Source organism: Haliaeetus albicilla, chromosome 27, assembly GCF_947461875.1.
Source record: "Haliaeetus albicilla chromosome 27, bHalAlb1.1, whole genome shotgun sequence".
Taxonomy (NCBI): Eukaryota; Metazoa; Chordata; class Aves; order Accipitriformes; family Accipitridae; genus Haliaeetus; species Haliaeetus albicilla.
This window is the reverse complement of record NC_091509.1, coordinates 1,415,588-1,443,583: the sequence shown is the minus strand read 5'-3', so window position 1 is coordinate 1,443,583 and position 27,996 is coordinate 1,415,588. Positions and strand designations below refer to the sequence as shown.

Genomic DNA, 27,996 nt, shown 5'->3' with positions numbered 1-27,996 from the left:
GGGGGGCACGGCGGGGTGACACCGGTGGGGGGCAGATGGGACTCGGGGGGGCCACAGCCCGGTAGCCCCCGTGGGGGCGGACGGCCCATGGCGGGGCACAGCAGGGTGACACCCGTGGGGGCGACGGAGACACGGGGCGGGAGGGGGGTGGCGGTGTATACACCGCCACGGGGGTCGGGCGAGCCGCGGGAGGGGGGTGGTGGGGGGCGGGCGGCGCGCGCGTGGGGCGGCGGGGGGCGCGCGCGGCGCGGCGCGGCTCGGCGCGGCACGGCACGGCACGGCGCGGCTGGGCGCGCGGGGCGGTCCGGTCCGGTCCGGGTTTTGCCGGCAGCCGCGGGCAGCGGCGGCGGCGGCAGCGCCGTGCAGCGCGATTCGGGGGCTGTGCACTCCCAGAGCGAGCGGCGATGTGGAGGTGGGTGTGCGGCGGCGGCGAGGCACCGTGCCCGCCTCGGCTCCCCTCTCGCCGGGCCCCCCCCCCCGCCCCTTCCGCGGCGCCGGGCAGGTGCTGAACCCCCCCCGCCCCCCGCGCCCCGCTCCCTTTCTTCCCCCTCTCCAGCTCCCCGGGCAGCCCCCGCCGCTCCCGGCAGCGCTGCCCGCAGCGGCGGCGGCTCCCGGACCGCCGGTAGGTGCCGGCCCCCCCCCCCCCCGGGGCCGCTCCGGCGGGCGGCGGCGGAGTTAGGGTGGAGGGGTTGGTGGGGGGTGGTGGAAAAAGGGGAGGGGGGGGAGAAGAAAAAGTTTGGCGGGGGGCGATTGCGGCTCGCCCCGCTCCGCCCGGCGCCGTTACCGGGCTGCCCGCGGCGGCGGCGGCGGGGCGCGGAGCTGGCCGCCTGCCCGCCTGCCCGCGCCGGGGCCCGGCCGGTGCTGCCTGCGCGGCGCCCGAGCGGCCCCGCCGCTTCCCGGGGGGGTGCGGCGGGGTAACGAGCAAAGTTTTTCTCGGTGCGGCTGAACCCCCCCCGTCGTCGTCGTCCCCCCCCCGTCCCCTTTCCCCGGTCCCCCGCACCCCGGCGGGGGATGCGCTGGGAGCCGGGAGGGGGGGGGGTGGGATGGGGGCGAGCCTCCCCCGCCCCGGGCCGCCGCGGCATCGCCCGGTGGTTTCCCGGGTGACAATGGTGGCGGCGGGGCCGGGGGGCGGCGGGGGCGGCCGCTCCGGCAGCGCCGCGGCGCCGGGGGGAGGCGGCGCGCCCCGGGCAGCGGGCAGCGCGCGGGGCCGGCCGCTGCCACCCGCGGCGGATCTCGCGGGGGGGGGTGGGGGGGTAGGGAGGTGTGTGGGGGGGGCAGCCTCCCCGCTCCCCCGCCGCCCGTGCTTTGCAGCGGCCCCTCCGCGCCGGGGTTCCCCGCCTGGGTTGCTGTCGCCTCCCCCGCGGGTGCGCCGGGCTTCGGCGGCAGTTTGGCTCCACCGGTGACCGGCAGCGGGGTGGCCGTGGGAGCGGCGCCGCTCGCCATCGCCTAGCCATGTGCAACAACTAACCCAACTTTATTATCCTTCCCCCTCTCCCCTCCAAGTAATTCTCCCCCCCCCCGCCCCCGCTTCGCCGTCAGATGGGATTCCCAAACCTCCCGGTCCACCCTACCTCTGGCGGGGAGGGCACCCAATGCACCCCGACGCCCAAAGAGCCAGCGGCCACCGTGTAATATCCCCTGTACGCGCCCGGCGTTGGTGCTGCCAGCCCCAAAGCCATCGTGGGGTTTTGTGAGTTGTGCCTGAACCCTGGGATTATGGCACCAAACTCTGCTGAATTGCAGCCCCATGGGCCCCGTGGTGTTGGGTATTTTTCCCCTCTTATTTTATTTTTATTATTACTATTTTTTTTTTTCACCGCATCCCGCAACCGGCAACGTCCTATTTGCGGGCCCGTGTTTGCTTTGGGTCGGTTTATTCTTTGCTGGGATGATTGACTGGGGAGAGAAGGAGGGGGGGTGGGTGGGATAGGGATGGGGGGGGGGCAAAGCGCCGCCGCCCGCCCCGCTCCACGTCCCACGCATAAACAAAGCTGCGCACACATCCTGCGATAACGGATCACATGTGTGCGCCGTGCCGTCGCCCCTGACCCCGGCCTGGCAACCTTTACCCCCCGCCACCCACTGCCTGCAAACGACCCCGGGAAGGGAAGGGGAGGGTATGATGGGGGGGGGGGAGCTGATGTGCAGCAGGGATGGGGGGGTTAGAGGTAGGATTTGGGGAAGGGGGGGGATGCACAAGCCCGGCTACCTGGGGCGCGGGGCCGGAGCCGGCGGAAGTTTTGTTTCTCTGGAAACGGGCCCTTGCTGTGTCAGCAGCCCCTTTGTGCCGCTTTGTCCGTTCCGCCCCCCCCCGGCCCTCTCGCCCGGCGGCGGGGCCGCACCTGGGGCTGCAGAGGGATGGACCCCCCCACCGCTCCCTGGTCCGTCGCTGGTCCCCGGGGAGCTGCGTTGCATCCCCCTCCCCGGGAGGGCAGCGAGGTTGAGGCAAGGAGGGGTTGGATGGGAAGGTGGGGGGGGCAGGTGGTGACCCCCCCAAAGGTACCGCTCGGCGGGAGCGCTTGTAGGCATGGAAACCCTTCTCTGTCCGTCCGTCCGTCTGTCTCTTCTTAAAATTTCTATCTGGAAAAGCTTTGCAGAACCATCTTCTCTAGCAGCACCTCCCTGTTCCCAGCATCCGAACCCGGCAGGGACGCCAGCTCTCGCCTTCCCGGCGATGCCGGCGGCTCTTGCCACCGCATCGAATTCAAATCGGTCGCGGCGTCACGTGGGCTGAGCCTCGAACCCGAAAAGTGTCACCGCGCGTGGTGGCTCCGGCTCCCGGCGGATACCCACCGAAGGCCCGGGAAACCCAGGATGCCGGTGCTGGTGTCGCCCCGACGATGCCACCCGGCAAGCTGGCAGATGTCACGCCCTGACCTCAGGGCCGGCGTCGGGGGGTGTGCATGTGTGTGTGGGACACGATGACGGGACGATGGGGACGGGGACGCGCTGGCGTGTGACAACAAAAGCAGAGTAACAAAGGACCCGCCGGTGGTGCTCAGAAGTTCGTCCCGGCCCCCCGCTGCGGCTGTCCGGCGCCGTCCGGGGATTTGGTGGCCTCGTGGGCAGGGAGGGCGTTTGGCCTGTTTGCTGGCCCGGGGGGGGGGTGGTGCAGGCAGGGATTTGGGGGGGTGTTTGTGCTGGGTGCCACACATACCTCTGCCCCCGCCCCTCCTCGGTGGGAAGAAGGCAGGAGGCGGCCAACTCGTCCTTGACATGGATTTTGTGGTGGAGATGCAGGCAGCCGGCGCCACGCTGCCAGGCGCCTGCCTGCACCTCCTGCCCGCGGCGTGAGGTGGGCGGGCAGGGGAGAGGAGCTCTGGGTGCCGTGGCCCGGAATTCAGCCTCTTCCTCCTCTTCCTCCTCCTCGGCAAAGGTGGGCGGTGGGGGAGATGCCGTGGGGGCACCGAGGGGGGACGTTTTGGGGTTCCCCCACCCTGGGGGTCCCTCACCCACCGGCAGCCCCCCCCGGTGTCACCGGGGCCATTCCAGGCTGGGGATGGGCAGGTGTCGGCGGTGCAGGTGCTGCTTGCCTGGGACCTGGGGATGCTGTGGGATTTGGGGGTGTCATCCTCTCCCCAAAATTGTCCCCTCTGCCAAATGTCCTGCATGGGGGGCCGGGAGGAGGGCTGGCTCCTGGGTGCTTGGCCCTTGTAACCAGCATCCCGCCGGCACCTCCTGCTGTGGCCGTTCAAGGCTCAGCCAAGGCTGGATCCGGACCCGGCTGGTCCCGGACCCTCCACCTCCATTCCCCCCCCCAGCACGGACATTCCCTGGGGTGGCGGGAGCGGGTGCTGCTGCTCCCTGCCTCTCCTTGCCCTGCTGGCACGTTTGTTTTCCCAAACCCCGACCGTAGGAACAACCTCTTGATTAAGTGTATTAATAGTTAAACTTTCAGCTCATAGCTTAAACTCACCAGACCACGAAAAGCTCCCTCCTTTACTCATGCTCTGTTGCTCAACTAAAATATTGCACTCAAAAGGGTTGGGGTTTTTTTTCTTTTCCCCTCCTTTTCCCCTGACTCGACTTTGACTCCTGGGAGTGTGGGGGGTCTTGGAGTGCCCCCCTGCCCCAGGGGGGACACCCAGTTGTCCCCACTGCCCAGGGCAGGGAGGTTGGGGGGGCTTGTCTGGCTGGGTGTCCCCCCCAGTGAATGGGGCTCTTGAAGCTCAGCCAGTCTGGGGAGGAGGATGGGAACCACCATCCTGGGAAGAGGGTGGCCCCCCACCCTGTTGGGGACGTGGGGAAGGGCTGCAGTGGGTGGAAAAGGGATGGAGACGCTGGCAGTAGCTGGTGTGTGGGATCGGCTCTTTTCCTGCCAGGCAGGCGGTGGGGCAGGAGGAAGGATGGGAGGTTCAACCGTGCCGAATGCAAGGTCCCGCACCTGGGTGGGGGCAACCCCCAGTCCAAGCACAGCCTGGGGGTGGATGGGATGGGAGCAGCCCTGCGGAGGACTGGGGGATACTGGTGGGTGACAGATGGGATGGGAGCCGGCAATGTGCACTCACAGCCCAGAAAGGCAACTGTCTCCTGGGCTGCATCACAGGCAGCGTGGCCAGCAGGGCAACGGAGGGGATTGTCCCCCCTCTGCTCCGCTCTCCTGAGACTCCCCTGGGGCACTGCCTCCAGCTCTGGGGTCCCCAGCACAAGACAGACATGGATCTGTGAGAGCGGGGCCAGAGGAGGCCACCGAAATGGTCCGAGGGCTGGAACAGCTCTGCTATGGAGAGAGGCTGAGAGAGTTGGGGTTGTTCAGCCTGGAGAAGAGAAGGTTCTGGGAAGACCTTCTTATGGCCTTTCAATACCTAAAGGGGGCTTATAAGAAAGATGGAGAGAGACTTTTTACCAGGGCCTGCCATGACAGGACAAGGGGCAACAGTTCTAAACTGCAAGAGGGCAGGGTTAGGTTGGACATAAGAAAGAAATGTTTTACGATGAGGGTGGTGGGGCACTGGGACAGGTTGTCCAGAGAGGTTGTGGCTGCCCCATCCCTGGCAGTGTTCAAGGCCAGGTTGGACAGGGCTTTGAGCAACCTGGTCTAGTGGAAGGTGTCCCTGCCCATGGCAGGGGGGTGGGAACTAGATGGTCTTTGGAGGTCCCTTCTGGCCCAGACCCTTCTGTGATTCAGTGAAGGGCGGCAGTGGCGTAGGAGGGGCAGAAGGGAAAAGGTGTTGGAGCAAAAGGGTGGCTGGAGGAGGAACCACCCCCAGGAGGAACCGGCTGGGAAATCCCAGGCCCAGGCCAGCGGGGAGGAAACATAAGAGTTTGCTCCTGCTCAGCAGTGGCTTTGCCATGGGGAGCAGTGCAGGATCAGGCCTGCAGCAGACTTTGCCTTCACCAGAGGGACGTGTCCCGGTAGGGAGGCTGTGACTCCCCATCCTGGGGAACCCCCTGGGTGAGCATCAGGGCATGAGGGTGAGGAGCAGCCCGTGTCCCTATCCTTGCCCTGTGTCCCTTGGGACGCCTGCGGTGCTAGAGCCCTAGGAGAGCTCCAGGGAGAGCCAGGCAGTGGGATGGTGTGACCCCAGTGAGTGGCTGAGGGTGACCGGTGGGTCCCATCGCCTTTGGGAGAGTCCAAGGGGCACGTTTTACCCTGGCCACTGGCCCTTGGGCGCCTGAAGACCAGAGTCAAAAGAAGCTTTTGGAGCCATCAACAGCTCAGTGCTGATGGTGCAAACATGCCAAGGAGCAGGGCCTTGCCCTGCCCAATAGTCTCTCCTTTTGGGGTGCTATGGGGCTGGGGGGGTGCATCGATAGCATCTTTGGAGTGGTTTCATCCTGGCTCATCTTTTCCCATGGTTTGCAAGTAGGTGGAGGGTATTGACGGTCTGAGATGACAGCCCTTGCTGCACATGGGTGGCAGCCTGTTAATATGTGAATAAAAGGAGTTTTAAGGTCAGAAGGTTTTCGAGAGGCTGCCTTGGTGTCTCGGGTTTCCACCCATCCATCGTTATGTTATGGAAAAGGGACTTGAATAACAGCCCTGCGGTGTCCACCTTGTGAAGGCTTGGCTCCCAGGCTGTGGTCTTGCCTTGGGATTTGTGGGTCTGGCTTTGTGTCCTCATCCTCGAACAGTATTGCTTGTACCAAAGCATCTTCCATCACCTGAACTTGGACATAATTTGTGCTGGGAGGATGAGGACCCGTCACCTCCACAGAATGCTGCTTATGGTGTGGTGGCCCAGGCGTGGGAAGGTATGTGTTGCCCTCAACCCTGGAACTGGTGGGAAAGAAAGAAAATGCCATTTTCTGATTTTCCCAGCAGGATGTGCTTTTCCATTTCCACTCTCTCAGCTCAGAGAGGTGGGAGCTGGAAAAGGGCTTATGTCACTGGCTCTGCCCCCTGTCAACGCTGCAATACACTAATTCAGCGGTGGCATGGTGTGGGTGATGGATGGGACCTGCGCCATGGTGTGAGATGTAGCCTGTCATTTCTGGGTTGCTTCTGAGATGGGCTTCATCCGAAGGGTCTGATTGCCACCTTTGTGGCACCAGACTCTTGGTGGCGGCAGGGCTGGGGAACAGTGCTGTGGGCTGCCTTGTGGGCTGCCAGGTGCTTCTAGGTGAGTCCAGTGGGTTCTGGGTGGCTGCTGCCACCCATGAGACCCCAGTTGACTCTGGCACACATTTGCTTAGCACTTGCTGAGCTTCTTGGGGATGGCCCAGGCTTGAGCAAGGGTTGGGTTTGTGCTCTGGTATGATGAGATTGGGCATGTTCACCTCTGGCGTCCTCTGGTGCTGCTGTCTCTGATCATCTCTTGGTTTGCTGGTGGTCACCCGCTGTTGGAGGCAGCCCTGGTTTCGCCTGTGGCTGCGGCTTGATGGATGTTTCATTTTTGCCTTTGCAAACCTGCCTTGAGTTCATGCCTGTGCTCCAGCTCTTCGTAGGGATATCTGGACAATATCCATCTCCCATGGTCTTCCTTATGAGAGTCTTTGGCTGTGCCCAAATGAGCAATGCAGCTCTGTCTGTTTGGACACCAGGTGGCCTCTTGGTGTCCCCAGGGGTCCTGGGGTCATCGGTTCTCACTTCTTTTTGCTGGGACCTGCCCTTGTGTCTTTTATGCCTCTCTCTCTCCCTCCCTCGGAGACTGGCTGAGAAAAGCAGTTTGGGGTCCAGATCCGAGTCCTGAGTCTCTCACTTGAACATCCTGAAAGCTGAGGGGTTCTTATTTGAACATCCTGACCCTGAAGGGTCCCAAGTGTTTGCAGATCCAGGTGCTCTCAGCTCTGCTGCCTCCATGCCCCATAGGCTCTTCTCTGTGCCTTCTTGCTGCTCAGAGGCAGGTTCCTGCTCTCCAGCCTCTCCCGCAGCTGGAGCATGGCCAGGGAGGACCATTTGTGCCCAAGGAGCATTCATGTCTTGGGGGTGGCTCAAGACCCTTTGATGCTGGTGCAAAGCCTGGTGGAGGGAGGTCTACACCCGTGGGAGGTGCAGACCAGTGCTCTGCCCTCCGCTTTGGAGGAGTCTGTCTTTGGGTTTGGGTCCAGGTCAAGGGAGGCCAAACGAGCTGTGCCCGCTGAGGTTACTTGGAGGCTGTGTGGGGTCTTGCCTCCTTTTACAGACTCATAGAATGGTTTGCGTTGGAAGGGACCTTCAAAGATCATCTAGTCCAACGTCCCCCGGAAGATCTAGGGGCATCTTTCACTAGATCAGGTTGCTCAAAGCTGCATCCAACCTGACCTTAAACACTTTCAGGGATGGGGCATCCACAACTTCTCTGGGCAACCTGTTCCAGTGTCACACCACCCTCATCGTAAAGCATTTGTTCCTTATGTCCAACCTAACCCTGCCCTCTTTCAGTTAAAACCCTTGCCTCTTGTCCTGTCATGACAGGTCCTGGTAAAAAGTCTCTCTCTGACTTCCTATAAGCCCCTTTACATGTTGAAAGGTCTTTCGGCAGATCCAGGTCTCAACTGGGCCATGGGGAGGTGAGGGGTGGGAGTGGCCAGTGGCCGGAACATGGCAGCGGGCTTGTGGACAGCCCAGGCGGCTGAGCCCGGGGCTGCGAGTGCTGGGCTGGGTTATCCTTCCCCACCTTCCCCTCCTGCATCCATGCCGTGTCTGGCTGGGATCACAGCAGGGAGGTAGATCCCAGGCACCCGCTGCTCCCGGGGTCCCTGTGGCCGCTCTCAGTCCCTGTGGCCCTCTGCCAGCCAGGGACTTTTCCCCCAGTTCCCGCAGCCCGTGGGAGCAAGCGGCCGAGGATCACTGGCTCGGGGAGCGCTCCTCTTGCCCTCTGCTTTACCTTCTGCATCTTGCTAATCTGATGACCGGAGGTATGCGAAGCATTTCAAATATGGCCTCGTTAGCTGGCTCCGGACAGAGCACGCAAGAGGCGTTTCTTCACACTCCTATTCCAGCCGGCTGTTGCCGTTCCCTCCTCCCACGGGCATCCTGCTGCCGTTTGCCCTGTGCCGGCTGGGATCGGCGTGGCCGGTTGAGCCCATCCTGCCTGGCCACGGGATGGGTATGTCCCTCTGCAGGTCGGCTCTTGGCTGCGCTGGCGGTTGTGGGCAGGCGTCAGGGCCCGCGGTGATTTGGGAGCATCATTGTGGGCTTGGGCGAGGGGCGAGTGCGTGCTGATGCTGGGGAGTGGGACGTCCCCTCTGCCTGCAGCCTTGGTGGGTGCCTAAGCCTCCTGCAGTGTGCCCAGCCCACTGGAAAGACCTGGAGGAGCAGCCCAGGGCACGCGCGGCAGGTGGCCTTTGGGAGGTCCCAGGGAGTCCCCTGGGAGCAGGGGGCTGTCTGCGGGGCACTGGGGTGGGGGATGTGGGATGGTGGGTGCTGGCCCTGGTGGGAAGCTCCCAGCGTGGGGAGCAGAGCTGGGGGGGGCATGGTGCGGCTCTGGGCACAGGGGAGGGAGGACCTTGCGATCCCCAGGGAATGGGTGCTCCCCAAGGGGACTGCAGCCCATCTGCAACTGGCTCTCCAGGGTGGTCCTCGCAGTACTGTGCCTGTGAGGATGCCGTGACACCCACCGCGGGGTCCTGTGCCTCTGCCTGACCCACCCCCCCCGGGATGGCGAGCGGAGCATCCTGTCTGTCTGTCCATCCGCGCCCACCTGTGCCTCTCCATCGCCTCTGTGCCCCGGTGCACATCACTGAATCGGCACACTGGGCTGCCTGCTGGAAGGGGCCCCACGCTGCCATGCTTCTGCCTGGCTGGGGCCACCTGCCCGCAGTGCCAGCACTGGTGGGGACCCTCTGCTTTTGATGTCCCCCTTGTCCCCTGCCTTGCTGTGGTGGCAGTGGGAGCCTGGCAGCGTCTCCCTGCTCCGCTGAAGGAGCTATTTAAAGCTGGCGTTGGGGGGAGAAAAAAAATAAATGTAGAAGATGAAGATGAAGAGGGCGGCTCTGGCCACCCTTGGGGACAGCTGGCCCAGCGTTGGCGTCCCTGGGGAGGGGATGCCGTGGCCCGGCACGGCCCCGGCAGGGCTGGGAGCCGGACGCCAGGCGTTTGCGCTTTAATGCATCAGGACAGCTTGCAAATTCCAGCCTGGCGTGGCAAGGTGCCGGCCGCGGTCGAGCGTGCGCTGTCTCGCGACCGAGAGGGCCGCACTGCCATAACCGGTTAGCTTGCCGGCTGCTGGCGGGGCACGAGGGCCCGCGGGGGGCTGGGGGCTGAGGCAGGGCTGCAGGCAGCCCCTGCCATGCTGGGGGGGGGGCTCTGTGCAGCCCCCCGCTGCAGCAGAGGTGGGGGGCAGCCCCAGTACAGTGGTGGCCCAGCAGGAGGTTGGCCTGAGAAGGGCAGATCTGTAGGGACCCTTGTCCCCCCTGTCTGCAGGGACCCCTGTCCCACCACCTGCAGAGATCCCTGTCCCCTCTGTCCCCTCCTGTCTGCAAGGACCCCCGTCCCACCCTTCTGCAGGGACCTCTGTCCCACCGTCTTCAAGGAGCCCTGTCCCCTCTTTCTGCAGGGAACCCTGTCCCCCTTGTCCCCTCCTCGTCTGCAAAGCCCCCTGTCCCCCTTCTACAGAGCCTCCTGCTCCCTCATCTATAGGGAACCCTGTCCCCCCTTCTGGAGGGACCCCTGTCCCCTTGGTCTGCAGAGACTCCTGTCCCCCCCTCTACAGGGGCCCTGTCCCCCCCTGTCTGCAGAGCCTCCCACGTGCAAAGGCCCCTGTCCCCCCTTCTGCAGAGCCCTGTGTCCCCCCCATCCACAGGAACCCTTGTCCCCCTGTCTGCAGACCCTCTGTACCCCCCATCAGCAGAACCCCGGCGTGATTCCCAAGCATGCCCCCCCCCACCCCCAGCACCAATGGTGACCTGAAGGTGGTTCAAGAGCAGCCTGTGCCATCTGAATCCCCCCCGAAGAGGGGGTGACCCGTCATCTCTACACATGGGGAAACTGAGGCAGGGAACGGCATGCCCACACCCCCAGCACCGCTGTGGTTCGGGGCCCCACGTGTCTGCAGGCTGGGGGCCAGTGGTGGGGGATGCTCCCGGGGGTCCCTGTGCACCTTGGCTGTGGGGGGCAATGCAAACCAGTGGCGGATGGTTTTCCACCGAATCCTTTCAAAGAGGCAGTTTCTCCTTTCCCTAAATACTTCCTAAACATTTGAGCCCATCAGTCGAGCAGAAACCTGCAGGCTTTGCCTCCATCGCCCGGAGCGCCCGCATCTCCCTGCCGCCACGTTGCCTCCCTTCTCCCCATCCTCACATTTGGGCTCCTTAAATGAAAAAGCCTTTAAAAACACATGTTGGGAAAAAATGGTGTCACCTTGAGCGCTAAACCTGCGGTGCCCGGGGGCCTCGGCGAACGCTCGCCGGGCTCTGGGTGCTCCCCAGCCCCGGTCCTGCCGGGAGCAGCCAGTGGTCGCTGCATCTCAGGCCGGCGGAGGATGGGGCTTTTTTCTTTGTGAAGGCGTTGGGGGATTAGCAAGAGGATTAGTAAATATGACCCCAGGTAAAGATTAAGACCCAAAAAAAAAGGAAAAAAGGTGGTGGTTTTTTTCCCCCATGCTGATGCACCGTGAAGATTAAACCGGAATGAATTCATGCTGCGGCCAGCAGTTTGTTTAGGGGTGGGGGGGGTGGCAGGGAGGGATGGGGGGACGGGGCAATGATGGGGGCTGCGTCTGTGGGTCTGGAGATGCCAGAGCTGGGGGATGGGAATGGGGGACCTGGGGGGCCAGCGGCAGGTCCCCAGGGGTCCCTGGGAGCCAGGCTGCCTGTGGCTGGTGCTGGCTGCAGGCAGCCACAACTGGCAGCAGGTGATGGGGAGGGGATTTTTGGGGGGGGACACATATTGATAACCGGTGCCAGCCTAATCCTGGAAAGAACTGGCACTGGACTGCGGGGTGCCGGCTTCAGCAGCTCATCCCAAAGGCCGATAGCTCGGCAGATGGGGCTGGGAAACACCCCTGGCAGTGGGGAATAAGTCCCTGCCCTGCCCGCAGCTGTCCCCGTTAGAAGTGGGCATGCTCTCGTCCCACCCAAGCTCCCCGGACCGCATCCCGAAACCATCCTGCTACGCGGCCTCCTCCGAGGATAACTGGGGACCTGGTACCATATATTCGGGCAATAGAGCTCCTCGCCCTTGGCTTGGCCCCCCGCCTTGGTGGCTCTGGGGCCTGGCAGAGCCCCAGCAATCTCAGCCTCGCAACGCTGCCCTGGGAAGCACCAGGAAGGGGGGACGAGAGGGTCCCCTCCAGGATGGGGGGGTCCCCGCTGTGCTGGGGACATGTCCCCTCCAGCAGCCAAGAGAGGTGGTGCTCCTGCGTCCCTTTGGCGATGAAGCAGGGGAGATGCTGAGACCGGGGGCAAAGGAATCTGGGTAGTCTGGCCTTTCTGAAGGACCGCATGACCAGTCTGCGTACTGGGAGGAAACTGGAGTGGCCTTCTCTGGGGAGGATGGGCAGCAGTGACCCCAGGGCAGCCGTGTCCTAGTCCCTTCTCTTCCCTGTCCACCCAGGGCTGGGCTGGCCTGGGGGGAATTCCTCGCCTGGGAGCCCGGACCTCTTCCCTGGGTCCATGGGTGCTCCGGGGGGGTAAAGCAGAGCCGGCTCTGCTTTGGGCACCTCCCAGTGGGGTTGACCCCTCTGTTGGGGCTGAGCCTTTTTGGGGGGGCTGAGCACTGGCTTAGTGGTCAAACACTGTTTTGAGGGGCTGAGCATCAGCTTGGGGGGTCAAGCATCATTTCAGGGAGCTGACTGCCAGCATGGCAGGTTGAGCACTGTTTTGGTGGGCTGAGCACCGGCTTGGGGGTCAACCATCGTTTTAAGGGGCTAAGGACGAGCTTGGGGGTTGAGCACCGTTTTGGGGTGCTGAGAACTGGCTTGGTGGTCAAGCATCATTCTGGAGGGCTAAGCACTGGCTGGGGAGTCAAGTACTGGTTTGGGGGGTTAAGTGCTGGTTTGGGTGGCTGAGCACCATTTCAAGGGGCTGAGCACTGGCTCGAGGGTCATGCACCGTTTTGGGGGGCTGAGCACCAGCATGGGGATTGAGCACTGTTGCGGGAGACTGAGCACTTGCTCAGGGGTCAAGCACTGTTTTGGCGGCCTGAGCACCACTTTGGAGTCTGAGCGCTGGCTTGGGGATCGAGCACCATTTCGGGGAGCTGAGCAGCAGCTCAGTCATTGAGCACTGGTTCAGGGGGCTGAGCACCAGCTTGGGGGAGTCAAGCACTGTTCTGGGGGGCTGAGCACCATCTTGGGGGTCAAGCACCAGTCCAGGGGGCTGAGCATTGGCTCGGGGGTTCAGCAGTGGTTTCAGGGGGCTAAGCACTGGTTCTGGGGTTGAGCCCTGGTTTGAGGGGCTGAGCACCAGCTCGGGGGTCAAGCGTCGGCTTGAGGGGCTAAGCACTGGCCTGGCAGCTGTATAGGCAGATACTGTGCTAGGGTGGTTGGGCAGGTCCAGCCACTGCTCGCTCGGGTGTTTCATAGCCTGTGGGGTTGGATCCAGCAGTGGTGAAGACCAACAGGCAGCTGGGGGCTGGATCCTTCCTGAGAGTCCTGGGGGGGCATCCCGCTGAGGATGTTCTCCTGCCTCCCACCCCATGCTGCATGTCAGGGGGCTGGTGGTGCTGGGGCTGGGGGGGAGGTTCTTTCTGCTCCCTCTTTGTTCCCTGTCCTCCTCTGTGTGCATTCATACTGGAGTGGCCATGGGATGGGGAGTAGCAGGAAAAGCTGGCTCCTGAGTCCCTTTGCTGGCACCAAGTGTGTGGGCACATCCCAGCCCTTCCCTGCCTCAGTTTCCCTCCTCCAGCTGAGCTCTTCCAGGTGTCTCCCCTGCTGCCTCCTGCCCACGGCAGTCTGGCTGCTCTCCCAGTGGGCTGCCATAGAGCATCCCTGCCCAGACAGGCAGGGCGGGCAGGCGTGCGAAGGAATGCCTCATCCCCACACCCTATGGCAGGGCAGCTGGTACCCTGGCCATCATTGGGGTACCAACAGTATCCCTCTGAGTATTCTTCTGGAAGCTCCGGTGCGGTGGGGTGTGTTGGCAAGCTGTCGCCCAACCAACTCCATGCCAGAGCCCGAGCTTGCTCTCCCAGCAGTTCCAGCAGCCATCGCCAGCCAGGAACCGAATCCACCAGAACCTTCTCCTGGACCAGAGGTGGCCCTCGAGCTGGTACCCATGCCCGTGCCGTGGTGCTGGTGTGTGTGGGGTGTCTGTGCCTGGGTGCAGGGAGCACCATCCCCCTCCAGCTGAGCTGCTGCCATCAGAGAGGGGAGAACCACATGGTCCCTGCCCTGGGGGTCTGCAGGTCTGGGACAGCACGAGGAGGTGATGAAGAGGAGCCTGAGGTGTCTCTCAGGCCCTGGGCAAGGAAGGGCGCAAGCCTACTTTTTGTGCCTCGCAGGTCGCCTTGGATCCTGCCGGTCCTGGGCATCCTGGGGACCCGTTTGTCACCCTGCCTGCACCTGGGATGGCAGCAGTTGCATCTTCTCATCCACCCCAGGGAGGTCAGGGGACAAGGGCAGGGCTTCCTCCTGGTGCCAGGGCTGTGCCGTGTCCCAGCGCTTGTCCCTTGTGCCAGTCCTGCCACAGCATCTGCTCTGGTAGTGCCGTCGAGCTCTTCGCGGCGTCTCCTTTCTTTCTGTGGGATGCAGCCCTCCTCCTGCTCCGGGATGCCCCCTCTCCTCCCCAGGGGTGGGGGACAGATCCAGACCAGGAGGAGGATGCCTGCGGCTCCATGCCCAGCATCTGCATCCCCAGCACTCCCCGCTGTGCAGCTGGGCTCTCTCTGTGTCCCCCAACAGAGCCACGCGTGTCCTTGCGGGCTTCCCAGGATGGGATGGCACTGGGAGCTGGGTGGGATGTGATGACCGTAGAAGGTCCCCTTGTAGGAGAGGGAGGAATGAGGCTACTGGGGACACCAGTCTTGCTGAGTCCCGTCCTGGAGGTCAGAACCCTGCTCTTCCTCCACCCCGGCTGGCTTTGCCCTGGGACGCTGCTGCCAGCTGCATCCCCAGCTGCCCCCCAAAGCTCTCCTGGGGGGTGACCATGGGGTGAAGGGCCAGGGGTCTCCCTGCGCCTGTCCCAAACTTGCCGAAGGACCCCATCCCAGAGCTGGAGTTGGTGCCCTGGAGTGGGGAGCAGCTCCTGGGTCCCTTGGGAGCGGGCATGCCCCACCCAGCCCCGCTGCCCCTGAGGACCCGGCATCGTTTATTTAACAGGTGGAAATAAAAGCAAATAAGGAGAAGCTTGGAAGTACGGGGTTAGAGAAGAGCTCAGGGCTGCCCGTGGAGTTTGAAGACGCAGGTGGGTGCTGGGGGAGCAGAGGCTGTTGCCGGAGCACAGGCAGGCACTGTGCAATGCAGCCAGCTTTTTTGTTGGATGCAGCAAAACCTCTTTTCTCCCTGTTCTGCTCTGTGCATGCTCGTACTGGGGTGGCCATGGGATGGGGAGTAGCATGAAAAACCGAATCTGTGTCCCTTAGTGTGAGCACATCCCAGCCCATCCCTGCCTCAGTTTCCCTCCAGCAGTGCAGCTCTTCCAGGGTCTCCCTGCTGCCTCCAGCCCGCGGGGGTTTGGTTGTCCGGCTGATCTCCCACTGGGCTGCTCTGGGGCATCCCTGCCCAGACAGGCAGGGCAGGCAGGGACGGGAGGGGATGCGGTGCCCCACGGCAGGACGGCTGGTACCCTGCGCCATGCCGGGATCCTGAGAGCATCCCTCTGAGTATTCCCTTGTGAGTCTGGCCGTAGGTGTGCCTGGGGGGCCAGGTGCTCCAAAAGACACAACCCCCCTGTGCCCTCAAGGCTGAGACTGCCCCAAACTCATCTCATGGGTGAAAATAGCTGCAGGGCGAGGAGGATGCTTGGCCACATCCCTGCCCAGCTCTCCTTCAGCCGCATCCCGGCTGCTGGAGCTGTCTTGCTCTGGAGGGACCCTCCGGCGGGGGCCCCTGGACGGGCTTTGTGCCGGGGTCGGGCGGAGGGGGGCTGCGACGTGTAGGAAATCACGTGGTTTGGGGACCTGGGGCTTTACGGGAAGCGAGGGTCAAGGCGAGAGGCGGAGGGACCCACGCTGGGCAGCTCCCATCCTGCCTGGGGGCAGCTTGGCTGGTGTTAAGCTCAGGATTGGGCCCCCAAACCAGCTGCCCTGCGGCGGCTTCCCGGCAGGCACGGGGCGAAGGGCAGCGGGGGGGGGATGATGAGCCGCCATCCCTCCCCAGAGCAGATGGTCCCTCGGCAGCAAGCTGCCCCTTCCGCATCGATTACCCGGGCTGGCCGTTTAACGATTGCTTTCTGGGGTTAATTAAACTCTCCTCGCCAAGAGCTGCTGCTGTGGCAGGGCCCTACCTGCCTGCAGCCCTGACGGACCCCCCCAAAACGGGGGGGACAAGCCTGTAGCTGGAGCTGGGGTTTGCTTCCAAGCCAAACCTCGCCCTTAATATCCATCCCGGAGCGCGGCGGGCGTGCCGGGAGGATCGCTGCTGCCGGCTGCTCTTCTCTCCAGGGCATCTGGAGCAAGGTCAGCTGCCGAGCCTGGCCGTATCCCACTCCCCGGGCAGCCTGGGGTGCTGGAGGAGAGGCTGCTTGGCATCTTCCCCCCTGAACACTCGTTTTTTGGAAGCGGTTCCTGCTACCTTGCTCCCGTAGGGTCTGGGCTGCGACCGACCGCATCTCTATTTGCAATGATTTTGGAGAAAGGCGTCAAATATTTGGCAGCCAGACGGTCACTGTGGAGCAGCGTGGTTTGCAGAGCGGGTCGCCAGCCCTGCAATTGTTGGGAGTTGCTGCTTCTTGCATATCTAAATGTGCCCTTTCAGCGGGCGCTCTCGGTCGAAACTGCCATCTTTTGCCTCATTGTCAACCTCGGTGAGGTTACGCATCGTTTGCTGACTCACAGCCTCCTGCTCTAATTACTCGGCTCGACTCCCTCCCTGGAGCCGCCCGGCATATCGCTTCCCGTGGCCGGCTGTGCTGCTTGCCGGGGAGGGGGCTGGAGCCGGGGCACCCCATGCAAACTCCCTCCCTGCACCCATCCGTGCCCATGGGCATCACTCTGAGTCTCCGAGGGCAGCTGAAAGCTGCTCACCTGGTCGCCTGCTCCGGCATCCCACTGCTCGCACCCCCCGGCATGGTTTTGGGATGCAGCTGGGGGGCTGTACGGTGGGTGCTGGCAGGGTGAGCACATGGCGTTGCCCGACCCATCATCCGGGCGCGATCCCGGGGTCTTCGGGACTGGCTGCCTCACCGGGCGTCCCCCCGGGCGTCCCCCCGGGCACCCCCCCGCCGAAGGAGGCTGGCTGCCATGTGCACCCTCCGGCCTTCCCACGAGCATCCCGGGTGCGCGGCCCCCCCCCGGGGTGAGCGGGAGCCTGGCCTCCCCCCTCGGCGGCAGCGCCGGCTGGGACGAGCTGCGCACTAAACCCGTTAGCTGAGCCTCTTTGATCCCCGTCTGATATGATCAGCCGGCCGGTAAGCTCTCAGCCAGGCCCAGCGTGATTTCCAGCGTCGCAGCGATTCGAACAGACGCCGCAATTACCGCCGGGGTCGGGCTGGTCCCGCTCCTGGTCCTGCTCCTCCGCGCTTGGCTGGGGCTCCTGTCCACCCAGAAACAAAGCTTCAAAAGAAAGCACCGGCTCTGCCCTTAAGTATTATTATTATTTTTATTTTTTTTAAATATCGCCCCCGTCCCGGGCTTGCTTTGCCATCACGGTGTCGTGCCGGTAGGAAGAGCGTGCTCTCTGCTCCTGCATCTTGCTTCTTGGAGGCTTGCACCTTCCAAGGAGAGGGCACCCAAACCCACCCATCCCAGCAAGCCAGATGGGTGCAGGGACTCAAGTTGGCTTCAGTTAATTTAATTTTTATCTCCCTCTGTGTTTGGGTGGTAATATTGGGGCGGAAACAACATCCCTGCAAATCCATCTTGCTAACGGAGGTGAAACCAAGCTGGGTAATCTGGTGGTAACAACAGCGCTCCAAGCCGGGTAATGCAGTCGCGCTCGCCTTGGAAGAGGAGATATTTTATTTATTTATATATCAAGAAAAAAACCCATATATGTGTTTGCACAGGCTTCTGTCTGTCACAGAATGGTACAACCACGCATCTTATCTCGTAAAGCCATATTTTGGCCCTTTTTTTTCCCCCAAGAAAGTGAATTTTAAGCACCGGGAGACAGTGATGGTTTCTTTGGAGCTGTTACGATCTGCCATGTACAATAAATCCGTCTTAGTTTGTGGATTATTGGCCCAATAGACCGTAACAGCTCTGTCAGCCCCTCCTGGCATGCTGTGTCCGGTGAGCTCAGCCTCCTGTGGGTTTTCCTTTATTTTTTTTTATTTTTTTAGCAGAAATTTCCTAAGGATTTTTCCATGCCATGTGCGTGTACAGTAGCTGATATGGAAATCATGGGAGCTCAGTTATGTGCCCAGGTTTTTTGTTTTGTGTTTTTTTTTTTTTTTTTTTTTTTTTTTTTTTATATATTTCCCCTCTGAAGATACCCGAAGGCACAAACCTAGATGCTGGAGTCCAAGCCCCCAAAATATGTTGAAGCAGGAAGGCAGAACTGCCGCTTCTGGAGCGCGGCAGGCTGGCGAGGGGCTGCCTCGGCAGCGCAGGTCGGGCTTGTTGGGGATGGGGTTCTGCTGCTTTCCAGCAGGATTTTCCCTGGACAGCCCTGCTCCTGCCAGCCATCATTCCTGGTCCCCTGTGCTTGATCCAAACCTGCAAAAACAGGATTTCCTGGGGATGGCGTGGGATGGTGTGCTGGCCCCTCCATCATCACTGGGCAGGGTGCTGGGTGGCACATACTCGGGTCACACCCCAGCCTGAATTTGAGGGGGTCTGAGCCCCCCGGAGAGAGGGGAACCTGTAGCCGGTCCTGCCCCGATGCCAGCCACCCCCTGGTCCCGCCGCGTGGGCTCAGCACGGCCCTGGGTAACGCACTGGGGTGAGATGTGGGGTGAAATGTGAGCTGCAAGGCATGGGGTGAGGTATGGGGCATAGGTGTGGGGTGAGCTGTGGGGTGCCGGCGTGGGGCGTGGAGTGGAGGTGCGGGCACGGGGTGCAGGCATGGGGTGCTGGTGCAGGGTGCTGGTGCAGGTACCGGCACGGGGGTGTGGGTGCCGGAGCAGGCGTGCTGGGCTGCCCTCTGCCACCGGCTTGCTGCACCCCAGTCTTTACTGGGGACATTCCTCTCTTCCCTGGCGCCTGTTGTCTCTGCTCTCCCCTGGGGATGCCAGGCACAGGCTGGGGGGGATTAGAGCTGCTGTAGTGCCAGAGCAGCTCGGGGGGGAGGACACGCAGCCGCCTTTGTCCTCAAGGCCAAGCAGGGAACACCTGCCTGGAGGAGGGTGCGTGGGATTTGGGACAGGGCAGGAGCGGGCTGAGCGCTTGGTGCCGTCAGCGATAGCCCGTCCGGGATGGGGCTGGTGGGCGGCCCCCGGGGTGCCAGGGACGGCCGGTGCCGGTGGTGCCGCGGGGGGCTGCTGGCCGGCGACGCCTTTAAGTGCCCCCAGCCCCTGTGCTGGGGGAGCCGCTCTCGTCCCAGCAGCTCCGTAAGCCCATTAAGAGCTCAGGGAGCCTTACGCCTTGGGGGTCTGCAGGAGGGACTTGCACTAGTTCAGCTTAAACCCCTTGAGCCGAAGCAGGGCCGCCTGCTGCGGGGACATGAGGACGTCCACGGCCACGCTCCAGAGATGCCCATCCTGGATGTTCCGCGGGTGCTGGCCGCTTCCCTCGGCTGCAAGGGACGGTGAAGGCTGCAGCCCTGGGAGCACCCTGGTGTAGGGTTTTGGCATTGATGCATCATTAAAATGCATCGTTGGGGTAAAGAATTACCTCTTTCTCTGCAAAATCCTTAAGGAGGATGTTCCTCCTTCCAGTACTGAGGTTCAGCTTCACATCACGTAGGAGGAAGGTGCGAGGAGGCCATGTGGATCCATCCGGGCTACGCAAGGATGGAGTAGCCACACTTGTCAAGGCGAACCTGGTCAGGAAGCACTGGGGAATTTCTTCTGCTTTTAACCTGGATGTGCCCCATGTCAAAAGTGTCAAAAGCTACCAAAGGAGGAAAAGAAGACCCTAAGAATGGGTCTTTGTGAAGGCCTTGAGATGGTAATGCACCTTCCTCTGTTTTGTGAGCATGGTGTTTCCCTCACCCTGCCCTATGTCATGCCTTGGATTTGCCCACCACCCGCCAGAAGACCAAGGAAGGCATCGTGGACAGTCCTTAAAATGCCGGTGGCTCGTCCTAGCTGCGGGGACGAGTTTCTTTCTGCCCGATCCTCCGCCTGCAAGACCAATCCTGTTTGCTGGGGGATGGAGGCTGCTGGGGCTCCCTTCCCAGCTTGCCCCCACAGCCCCTGCTTGTCCCTCAGGCTCCTGTGGGCTCTGCCACCATGGAGCAAGTCACCAGGGGCAAGGTGTGTGAGTCTGTGGCATGGTGGTGCCAATGTGGGGAGGAGGGGGAGATGGAACAGGCTGGAGAAAGCAGCAGATGGAGGAGGATGTTCATTGTGGAAGCTGAGAGCGGGTGGTGGGGACGTCAACCCTTTGGGTTGGTGCTCCGTGTGCTGGAGGCCCCGTTCCTCCCGTCTGGGGGCTTGCCAGTGCTGCGACAGGAGGACCCGTCCGGAGATGCGGACGTGGCTGTTGGGTTTCAGGTGGGAATGGGATCAAACACTTCTGTACAGATGAAGGAAGATGGTTCTCTTGCAGAGGGGTCACCAGTCAAGCACCAGGTCTCTGGGAAGAGGCTGGGGCCTCTAAACCCATCCTGGGCTGGCTGGGGAACAGGTGGACCACCACAGGGCAGGTGTTGGCTGTGACAACTACATCTAGCTTGTTCCCTGCCATTCCAGCTTGCCACTGTGTTTCTCAGTTTTTGGGGAAGTGAGAAAAGGCAGAAGCATTGATATCTAACTCTAGTTTTAGTTGTAGACCCTCAGAGCTTGGGACCAAGAAGGACCAGTAAGTCCAGAAGGATGTTTACACCCTGTCATCAAGTCTCCTCAAAGCACATCTCCAGTGCGGTAAGCTCACCACATCGAGCCCTTTCCAGCTCCCACCATGTGGCGTTTCCTTCATGCTCAAGACTCGGTCTTGCGGCTCTTCCCCATCTTCTTCCATGTTGTGAAATTTTGTGAGACGGATTATTCCATGGCAGCTCTCCTTGAGGCCACACGCAGAGTGAACCCCTCTGTTTCTTACTGTGTGTCCTGCAGCTCTTTCATCTGAGGGTCCCCTCATCCCAACTCGTGTCATGGCTGGTAGTGGTGGTGGCCCCTTCCTCCATCCCAGGGCCTCAGCTCTGCTTTCCAACTGTCTTGTGGCTGGTTCTTTGAGATCTCCAGCTTCACTCGTCTCACTTGTGCTTTTTGGATAAGTCACTGGTGCTGGTGGTTAAATTACAATAGAATCAGCAAATGGTTTGGGTTGGAAGGGACCTTCAAAGATCATCATCCAGTCCAACCCCCCTGCCATGGGCAGGAACACCTTCCACTAGACCAGGTTGCTCAAAGCCCCATCCAGCCTGGCCTTGAACACTGCCAGGGATGGGGCATCCACAGCTTCTCTGGGCAACCTGTTCCAGTGCCTCACCACCCTCATCGTAAAACATTTCTTTCTTATGTCCAATCTAACCCTGCCCTCTTGCAGTTTAAAACCATTGTCCCTTGTCCTGTCATGGCAGGCCCTGGTAAAAAGTCTGTCCCCATCTTTCTTAAAGCCCCCTTCATATATGGTAAGGTCTTGTGGCTGTGTGCGAGACATCCAGTGAAAATCTTAAGTGTTTTGTAGCAGTCCAGTTGCTTTCTGCAGCCAAACTGGTATCCAGTCAGAGACAGAAGCTGGGCCTGGTTGGTACAACCCCTCCCCACCGTGCCACCGCATCCCTATGGTGGGACTTCTTGTCCCAACAGTTTGTTGGGAACTGTTTTCCTAATCACTCTTCCCATCAGCTTGGCCAGGACTGCTGTTCTTCCCTTCTTCCACAGGCAAAGAAGACACCCTTTGTCTTGGGTTGATTTTTGAAGAAGAGTCAAGAACCAAGAGAGCTGTTAGGCATCTCCTCCGAAGGAGAGCTTGGTGTGGGGTAGGTGCATCGCCTGTGCTCCTCTGGCCTCAGACACGTTTCCCATCCGAGAGCACGGTGTGTGTTTGGTGCAGGTCTCCCTCCTGGCTGTGGTCCTGCTTGAAGGTAGAACTTCTCACCTATGACCTCACAGTTGGTTGCCATCGAAGCCCCGGCAGCCAGGACAGGGCTGTTCTCACTCGCCTTGGGGTGCCGCAGTGCCAGGGCTTGCTGATCACCAGGATGTGGTGCAAACCCTCCCTGCGGCTCCGCTCTCCCGGAGGACAAGGAGCTGGTTGCTCCCTGATCTCCATCAGGTACAAAAGGGAGGAGCATCATCTCCTTCTTTCTTTATCCTGAGATGCTCCAGCTGGCCCATTGCATTGGGTTCTGCACCAGCATGGTTTTCTTGACTGCCCTTGCCCTTGAGCGTGCGAATGGCTGGGGACATCTGGGTCTAGTGCTACGACTACGTGTCGTGGAGAAGCCAAAGGGGAGAAGGGTGGTGAGGATCGCAGGAGACCTGAGGACTGGTGGAACCGGCGTCTGTGGTGTTCCCCAGGGTGAACCAAAATGACGGAGCACCTGCAGAGCATCTCAGGTCCTGGAGGTGTTGGCAGCAAGTGTCCCTGTCCTCTGGTACCCCCTGGCCTTGCGGTTGCAGCCTTCCCTCTGCCCAGGTCTCCAGCACCGTCGTCTTGCTCAACGTCTTCCAGCCTGGCATGCAGAGCCTGGCAGGTCATGCCGAGCTCACCTGTGCTGCCTTGAGCTGTCCTGGGCTCTTTGGTTTCCATCTTCACCACCTCCAGCAGGATTTGGCTTGGCACTGGGGTCACCCATGACCTCCCAGTTGTGCCGGCAAGCGGGAGGCTCCCAGGGTGCACGGCAGAGAGCTTGGGTGAGCGCTTGTGTCCGAGCTAGAGCCCGCCAGGGTTTGCTCTGTATTATTCTGGATTGAAAAGGAAAAAAAGCGATTGCTCTTTCCCAGTTCCTGCACTTCCTGAGAGCAGCCTAGCTCCTAGCTTATCTTCAGACAGCCTCAGGGGTATTCCCTTGGAGTTTGGGAGTTTAATCAGGCATTGCTGGGGCATGTGAACTCTGTGTCGAGTCGCCTTTCCCATGGAGTGGAGCGCCTCTTGCAGATATTTGGGTTGGCGTGCCTGGGCTGGGGGCTGGGCTGACTGGGAACGTGCTGCTCCTTTTCCTGGGGATGCGACTGGGAATGGCCAGGGGGTGACGACCTGCCTGGCCGGGGGCGGTTTGCGGGCAGGATGCTAGCAGCAGCTGTGGGCAGGGTGGCTTCCCGAGGGCACCCCCCGCAGCGGGGCTGGCTGTGCTTGGATGTGCTGGTTTGGCAGCGGTGGGACGGAGCTTTTGTCCCCTCCAGCCCTGCCTCTGCCACCTGCCTCTTTTTTTCCCCAACCCATGGATTTTCCTTGTAGCATCCCGGGTGGGGTCCGCTGGTCCCCACCGGCTGTCCTGACCCAGTGCCCTCCTCCTGGCTCTGGGGTGGCTCTGGCCCCTCTGGCCCTGACCCGACTCTGCTGCTTGTTTTATTTCGGGTGATTTTGAATTCAGCAGAGAATTGGGACCTGGGTGGAAATGCCCGATGCCGGGCTCTGCTTCGCCAGTGAAATTGAGGGCTTTTGTTGCTGGCTCTTTAGCAGGCAGTATTTCTTTTTTTGGGGGCTGGATATATTCCTGGCAAGTAAAATGACGGATGCTCTGTTTCGTTTCCAGTGGCAGCGTTTCAGATTCCTTGCTCCAGGGCAGGAGCCGAGCAAACTCTGATTCCGGAGCAGCTCTGGTACCTTGGCAGCTTAAAGGCCACGGGGTTTGCTTGAATGACAAGTGGCGCCAAGCGTGGGGAAAGCTCGGGAGAGGCGGTTTCGTGCGGTGTGCCCTCGATCTCTTGCAGGAGTGAAAGCCCGCCGAGCAGGGAGGCAGCTTTTTATTGTCTTTGCGCTTCACAGGCAGACCGGGCGGTGGTGGAAAGGCGACACACAGAATGATGGCAAGTCCTGCCTTGCCAGTGAGCGGGGATGCTCCCTGAGTCGCTGCTGGGTAGATGGGGAGAACTGCAAAGTCTTGGGGCATGGTGTCTTCTCCCTAAGAGCTCTTGGGTGCCTCTTACCCCAGCTCTTCCCGCACCTCCTGTTGTACCCAGCTGGGAGGGACGGGTGTGGATCCCGGCGGCTGGCTGAACTGCATCCCGCAGCGTTGGCAAGCCCGAGCCATTGGGCGGAATGGGACCTGCTGGCAGGGCTTGCCTGCTGCCTGGGATGCTGCAGTGCTGGGGATGAAGTGTGAGCGATGGGAGTCCTCAGCCCAGGGTGGGTCAGGGCAGGTCGGAGACCTGCCTTCATGAGCCTCCCCAGCCTTTTTTGGCCCATCTGGATGGACCTGAGGCACATGCGGATCTGCAGGCAGGGCTTGGGGTGGTGCTGGTAGTGGGCAGGGTTTGCCCATCCCTGCCAGAGCTCCCCTGCACTTTCTTTTGCTGCTGGAGATGACCCTGACTGCTGCCTGTGCAGGAGGGTGCTGGCAGCTGGGAAGCAAGACCTGCCCCCCAAAAACTCTCAAGCCTCTCTGGTCCACTGGGCTTACTGGGAGCAATTCCCCCCGGGTACCAGGGGAGAGTGTGATGCCTGGGCTGGCCAGCCCCATTGCTGTGGTGAGTTTTGGCTGTGCTCAGCAAGGCTGTGGGGCTGGGAGGAGACCGACCCAGACTCCACCAAGGGCTGTGGGGTGCCCCACTGCCCCCTCCCAAAGCTGAGCTGGTCTTCCTCCCCACCAAACCCTGGCCAAGCAGCTCTCCTCCCCTTTCTCTTCTTCCTCCTATTTCCCTCCTGCCAGCGAGGCCAAGCAAAACGTGGTGCTGACCAAAAATAACAACCGCCAGCAGATCCAGACAATGGATAAACCCCCGGCGAGGGCGAGGGCGACCCGAATCCTCCCAGAGGAAGACGGGATTATTCGCCGTCCTCTTAGACATCTGTCAATAGCTGCCGTTTGCGGACCCCAGTGACTTTCCGATGGTGCCGCTGCCTTCCTGGTGGTAAAAGCGGTTCCTCCAAAGTGGTCACCTTCACGAGTGGGCTCTTGCGGAGGACTTGGGGGGCTCGCACGCCTTAATCCCACTGGCGCAGAAGCAGTGGGGACCGAGCCCTCCGGGGTGTTTTTGGTGTGAGCGACGGAGATGCTTTTCAGATGCCAATGTCTTCTTCAGCCCTCAGAGGGGTGGCTGGCCAGGCTGGGTGCTCGCTGCACCCTTGCTTGCACGGCTCCTGCCTTGCTTCCCTGCGCTCGCTTGGTCCATGATGTTAGCCTTGCCCTGCCACCTTTGAGGTGGGGGTCTCATCACTAAGGACCATGAGGTCCCCACCACCCATTAATGACCAAACTCAAATGCACAGAGCTGGCCCTGGTGCTCTTGAGCGTGCGCTCCCACTGCTGGCGCGCTTCTTGCTCGCCAATGGTGACAGTGACACAGGTGCTGGCATGGGTACACCGGCCCTTCCGACCGCCGGCTCTCCTGGGATCTGGAGCAGCTCCTTGGTTTGTGCTCTGCTACCGTGGAGCTGCCTAGTAGGATGCAGAGGGATGGGGCTTTGAAAGAGCCGGGAGCACAAGGGGACATCTCCGGGCTGGGGCTGCTCTTGGAGGTGGCACTGATGGATTTGGGGCTCTTTGCCATCAAATATTCCCATGTGGCTGTGCCTACAACTTTTTTCTTATTTTTAATTAACTTCTCGGAGCTCTGTGCCTGCTGATCAGTCTCTTCATGACCTGGTTATCGGTTAGACCCCAAGTAATTTACGCTGTAATCGCCCCATCTGTTAGCAGGAGTGATTCACACGTCTTAGCTTGTCCTCGGCGGGCTGTGTGCGGGTCTCCCCAGGGCGAAGCCTTGCCTGGGCCCCCCGCAGCCTTTTGCGGTGGCTCTCGGGGCTCTTGCCGGGATGCCTGTCAATGCTGGCGTCTGCCGCTGGGCAGTGCCTGCCCCCTGTCCACCTGGCCCCTATGCCCTTGGGTCATTCAACCTGGTCTCCTGAACGTCAAAGCCCTGAAATCACCTTGGGAACCTCCCTTGGTGGAGGGGACATCGAGGACTAGCTGGCCCAAATTGCTGGGATCCCTCCAGGATTGTCAGGGGGGGCTTTGCAGGAGAGCAGGGAGGTTCTGCTGGGCTGGCAGTGATGCCGCATCTCCAGGGGGGCAGCGTTAGGCAAGGCGATGCCAAGCCGGGGGGAGTGGGCGAGCGGCAGAGAGCCGTGCCACGGCGCGTGAATGTCAGATGCTGCTTGGCTGCGAGCTGGGCTCGTGCGAGCGCAGATCTGTTCAATCCCATTTGGAGGGGGGAGAAGAGCGGGGGGGGGGGCCCTTCCCGAGGCTCAATCTGGTAGGTTTTAGTTACAGGCGTTTTAGGATTTGGGCAGTGAATTGGCGCAGCTTTGGCACAGAACGGGGGGGGGGTGGATGAGCACCGGGGAGGTGAGGCTGCCAAGCCTCCATCGTCCTCCCCGAATGAGGGAAGGGGGGGCCGCGCAGGTGGGTGCAGCCCCCCAGGGCTGAGCAGTGCGGCCGTCACCCGGCTCTGTGGGCAGCAGCTGGGTGAGGGGAGGAGGGGAGGAGGTGCCTGCCGTTGTCCGCAGGGCACCCGCAGCCCTGCAATGCTCGGGTGGACGTTTCAAATCGCGTTATCTCCATAACCGCCCAGCTCCGGCCGCTCCGAGTGGCAGCGGAGATAAGTGGATTTCCAGGGAGCGCCTGGTCGTCTGACATTTAAGACTCCTTAATCCGTAACCACCACCCCGCAGAGGCAGGACGCAGCCACGTTTCCCAGCTGGGCGGCGTGGGGCGGCCCCGGGTGCAGGTTGGTCCCCGTGGCGGAGGCTCCGGCTGTGCCGGCACCGCGGCTCACCGGGGCAGCAGAGTGTGCGTGGGGCTGGCTGTGGGGTGAGGTTCAAGGACGTGCATGGAGGTGGTGGTGTCACTGGGGACATCCTTGTCCTCGTCTCCACAGTGGTGACCTCCTTGGAAGCCCAGGGCACATTGGTGATAGGCTCTGCCTTGCTTGGGTGCATTTGCCCAAGTTGGCTGTCCCTGCGTGGCTGTGCTGTACTGGCACAGTGTGCCAGCAGGTTGGGAAGCCCGCAGCAGCCATGTGGTTACCCATGGTGGTGGTGGGGAAACCCACCACCAGCGGGGAAAAAATACGCCTTTGCTGGAGCCCTGGTGTAGGGAGCCCACCTGGGGAGGTGGTATCACCTCTTGCGTGCTCAGCTGGGCATCTGCAGGATGGCGGCATGGCCTCACTGCACCATCCCTGGAGGATGTGCCTGGCAGGGAGCATCTCTGGCCCTTGCTGGCCACGCTGTGTGTGCATCCAAGAGCTGCTCCTGGGAGGCACCACCAGAGCAGAGTGGCTGCCTGCAAGGAGGAGACGGGTGAAAGCCACTCTGTGTGCCATGATGATTCGCCATCTGCTTCCAGGGCTAACTCCAGATGCTGGATTTAATCTTCCATAGCCTTTTTAATTCAGGAGTTGGCTTCTTAACGTCCCTCAGTGCCACCTCGGCAGCAGAGATGAGCAGAGCGGCTGCCACAACTGGCCCTTCGAAGGATATTCTGGAGCACGGGAGATGAACTATCTCCATGTGAGTTGCCCATCTGGCGACCTGTCATACCTCTGGCTTATTAACCTGCAAACGCCCAGGGTGAGGCTTAGCATTTACGACACTGCCCAAACCTCCCCCAGGCCTAGACATCCTCTCTTGATGTCTGGAGAAAATGTAGTGGTGATGGTAGCTTCCATGGTGCATGCAGGAGTCGATCTTCTGGCTGGACCAGTTCTTGGGGGGGATGAATGCGAAGAGCAGAGCTTGGGGGCTCTTGGGTTGACAGAGGTGATGGCTTGCAAACAACATAGGTGAAGGACATCCTTGTCTTTGCCTTAGGGTGTCCGTGCCTGGTTATCAGGCATCATGGTGTCCTGCAGGGATATTCAGCCTTGGGAGATTGCGACTTGATTTCTCTCTTGGTTCACCTTGTTTCTCCACATGGCTTTGGCAGAAGCAGCAGCCCAGAGGTGATGGTGCTATGGGTCTCTGCCCTGCCAGCAGTCCCCGTGGCCGGCTCTCGCCTGGCTGAGTCCCTGGCAGCTCAAGACTTGATGGTGCCTCCTTGCGTGGTCAGAGGGATCCAGTAGCTCTTTGGTCTGGTGCTTGCTGCCTGCCTTCTGGTTGATGAGGCTGTGATGAGACATCACTGCCAGCTTTCAGTTGACGTGTGTCACCCGGTGGAGGGAGCAGCAGGTTTGACTGTGCTGTGGAAATCCAGTACCTGGGAGCTGAGTCGGGTGTTGTGGTGCTGGGGTTGGAGCTGCTTTGAACCTTGTTCTGGTGGTACTTGTTCTCCTGAGCCTTTGACCTGGGTTGCAGCTGGACCCTCTGACCTATGATGCTGCTACAGGATGGTGGTCCTGTTCTACCTGCTGACTTTTCTCATCTGAGGGTATGAGGCACCA

At 61.4% G+C, this 27,996-nt stretch overlaps 1 protein-coding gene across 5 annotated transcripts in view; it reads left to right on the top strand.

The window, feature by feature from the left end:
* The first annotated feature begins 277 nt into the window (after nt 1-277).
* The window catches only part of CXXC5 (CXXC finger protein 5), a 39,849-nt gene continuing 12,130 nt past the window's right edge, over nt 278-27,996 (top strand). For 3 of the 5 annotated variants that reach the window (XR_011322506.1, XM_069773129.1, XM_069773123.1), the window contains exon 1: nt 278-412. The gene's annotated coding sequence lies outside the window, so the exon portion shown is untranslated. Of the gene's footprint in view, nt 413-565; nt 623-21,465; nt 21,489-27,996 lie in introns of those variants that run through there. The other 2 variants (XM_069773124.1, XM_069773127.1) reach the window with 2 other exon arrangements.